The 3,662-nt window shown below is 42.9% G+C and overlaps 1 pseudogene; it reads left to right on the forward strand.

Moving 5' to 3' along the window:
* The first annotated feature begins 2,348 nt into the window (after window positions 1–2,348).
* LOC110542088 (N-lysine methyltransferase KMT5A-like) lies at window positions 2,349–3,383 on the forward strand (annotated as a pseudogene).
* Window positions 3,384–3,662: the final 279 nt, after the last annotated feature.

Raw genomic sequence — 3,662 nt, forward strand, 5'->3', positions numbered from 1 at the left:
TATTTCCACATATGAATGTTAATTGCTACAAAAAATTTCATACCCAAACTTGTACATTTTGATTTGTTTTTAGTTTCCTTTGATTAAGAAATTGCAGTGCCTTTTGACTGATTCTTTGCAAATTCAGTTACCTACTGATAACATTTTAAGTTGTTCTGGTTAAAAATGGCTGACTTTCATATCCATTTTTTTTGCAATTTAATTTTTTTAAATGAACCTTCAACTTTCATTGCAGCATTTCTGTCTTTAAATTAAGTGACTATTTGTTTCTTATGCATCCTAATCTTATAAAAGGTTTTTTTTTCTTTAATTCTGTAAAACGTTTCTGTTTGACACTGTGAGTAGAGATTAACAATGACAGTCAACATTGGCCCTTTGTGTTTTCATCTGTGAGTCTCTGAAACCCTACCTGCTATTATTTGAATGTGATGTGCTTCCCCATACCCTCAAGCGTGTGCTGAATCTTGGTCCTCAGCTTGCTGTGTTATTTTGGGAAATGGCAGAGATTCTGAGAGCTGGGCCTTAGCTGGAAGAAAGAGGGTACAAGAGGTGTGCCTTCAAAGTGCATACCTGCTTTCTACTCCTCAGGCACTTTGAGGTATCGAATCTGCACACTTGATCTCGTCCTTATGATTGCCCAAGTGCCCTGAGCTGAATACGCGTGGACTAAAACCTCTGGCACTCTGAGTCAAACTAATGTGTGCCTTCAGGTTTCTTAAGGCTGCCACTCTGTCAAAACTTCCAGAAAAGCAACTACCACATTAGCCTACTTCTGTTGCACCTTCTTCCATTTCCCTGTCTTTCTTTTATTTCCATTTTTATTATCAAGATGAAGAAGCAAGTGTCAAAAAGAAAGCAATTAAACAGGCACATATTGATATTGAAAAGGGTAGGCAAAAATCTAGATCAGAAGTGGAGGTGACACAGGTCAGTTAACCAAGCTTTTATGTTGTGTCTCGCCATATATAAGGAGATTGAAAAAAAAAAGCCTTGTGGTAAACTATAGTATCAACTCAACTTTCCATATCTTTCTCTTCCCTTCTCCCAAAAACACCTTACAGGCAATAGTCTAAGTCCTATGTGAAAGAATATAACTATGTCCAAATCAAATACTACTAGGAAACCGCGAGGGGGGGGTCTTAGAGAAACTGAGCTAACAAGATTTAGTTTGCTAAGTCCATCACTTCCTTCCTGTTTGTCTGTACCTCAGTTGGATCCTTGAAAGGAAGCTTAACATTTCCAGAAGGATCCTGATGTCTATCACATGTATCTTTCTCTGCTTTAGTTTTGCAACAATCCTAACCACAAAACCAGTCTATAGACTGTCTTACTGGTTGTGTTAGGATTGCACAAATGAGCAATGTACTGCTTAGTAGTCTCTTCTTACATTTAAGCAGAATCTTTGTAGAACTCTGTTAACCCCCAAATTGCTTAATACATAATGGTATGGTAGAAAGGCCCTGAAACACAAATTTAACCAAATGTAAAGAAAAGTTTGACGTAGGAAGTTTCTTAGATGCCAGAGGACTAAGGCCCCATTCTCTGTCAGACAGGATTAGCACTGAGTGAGGCAGAAGAAGCTTTTGTCCTCTCTAAGAGGGGACAGCATGCTGCTCATCATGGAGCTATCCTCCAGCTGCTGGATTTTCTAGATTCAGGAACACAGTCAAGTGAAGTCTTGGGTACAATCAGTGGTTTCCTGCTACCATAACAGAGATGATCAGGAGCAAAGGAAAACATGTGGTTCTGGAGCCTGAATTATTTACGATATTTACAGGCTAGTGCTTTAGTGCTTTCTGGAAACGTGCTAACTTCTGCTTCATAAGGGTAAGGACACCTTCTGTTTACTGTAAACAGGTGCCGTGGCCTGGTTCAGGCCTAACACACACCTTTAATCCAAGAACTTTCTGTTTATTATAGACAAGTGATTATGGTGTGGCTCAGCCCTAGCACACACCTTTAATCCAAGAGCTTTCTGTTCACAGAATTTAATTAAGTTAACCCTACGTCAAGAGGCAGAATGAAAAGCTAGCTGACAGGGATTAATTAAACAGGAGGGTCCTTGAGTTGAGGGTACTAATACCCACTACCCCTTCTGGATTCTAGCACAGAAAGAAGGACAGCTCTCTAGGACTTCCCAGTGACAATGGCACTGGACTGGGACTGCTGAGATGTCCAGTCCCCTGGATTGAACCACTACTGGATTCTTGGACTTTCCATTGGGAGACAGACATTTTTGGGAAACCCAGACAACAGCCTAGAAACCCAACTATACAGTGTATTAAAATTTGAACATATTTTGAAAGCTCTGTTTCCTGGGCGATTCCAGGTGGTGCCAGAACCCTGCCATGGCTAGAGGAAGGAAGATATGGAAGCCCTGTGTGATGCAGGTGGCAGCGGCAGAGGGGAGGGGGGCGCTGAAGGCCCCAGGCCCAGAGATGTTGGGCAGAGGGGCGCAGGAGGTCTCACAGCTAGGAGGAGGGGAGAATGTGTTTGCTAGGCAAAGTTTTATGCCCACATGCGTCTGAACAAATGATCTGGAATGCACTCCTCACTGCAGGAGGAGAACTCAGTCCCACATAATAAGGTTAAATGCCAGGGGAAACCATTAGCTTGAAACTACAGTTGAATAGAAAAGAAATTCTGGGAATGTGATCCGAGGCACTGTGGAATACAATGATCAGAAAATCAAAGATGCCAAGAGAGTTCCCCTGGCACCTTTTCCAACCCCAAAATTCGAAGCAGCAGAACCTCCAAAAACTCCATCCCAGTCATGTGATTCTTGGAAAAGGTCTCAAAGGAAAACGCAGAAGAATAGAAAACTCACAGATTTCTATCCTGTGAGAAGGAGCTCCAGGAAGGGTAAAGCTGACTGCAGTCTGAAGAAAAGAAAAGAAAAGAAAAGAAGAGAAGAGAAGAGAAGAGAAGAGAAGAGAAGAGAAGAGAAGAGAAAAATAGATGAGCTGATTGAGAGCAGGAAGGAAGAAGGCATGAAGACTGATTTCATTGATGGCAAAGGCTGGAGTGTGGTTGCCACCAAGCAGCTCTCCTAGGGAGATTTCATGGTAGAGTACCATGGGGACCCCATGAAGACCACGGATGCCAAGAAGCAGGAGGCTCTGTACGCACAAGACCCCTCCACAGACTGCAACATATACTATTTGCAGTATCTGAGCAAAACCTGCTGCGTGGATGCCACTCAGGACAGCTCCTGGAGAGACTGGTCAGTCACAGTAAGTGTGGGAATTGCCATATCAAACTGCACGGTGTCCTTGCGTGAAGGCGTGCATCATCTCATCGTCATCCTGAGACAACGCAGCTGGGGAGGAGCTCCCGTGGAGGATCAAGGCCCCATCAAATACTGCCCTTGGCTGAAGCATTAACCACTTGGCCTCCTCCCTCTCCCCCTCCCACCCTGCCTCCTCACAGGACAAAGTGGCCTCAAAGGAAAGTGTATATCTATTTTTTTACACACTCTTACTCTTAGCTAATTACTTCAAATGTTTTGTTTGTTTGTTTTTCAATATATGCAACAGAGCCAAAAACAAAACAAAACAAAACAAAAAACTTAGCCCTGGGGTCCCTGTAGAGACTGATACCCCAATCAAGGACAGTGCATGAAGAGGACCTAAAAAACCTGCTCAGATGTACCCCACAAACTC

Source organism: Meriones unguiculatus, chromosome 2 (genome assembly GCF_030254825.1).
Source record: "Meriones unguiculatus strain TT.TT164.6M chromosome 2, Bangor_MerUng_6.1, whole genome shotgun sequence".
In the NCBI taxonomy this organism is placed as follows: domain Eukaryota; kingdom Metazoa; phylum Chordata; class Mammalia; order Rodentia; family Muridae; genus Meriones; species Meriones unguiculatus.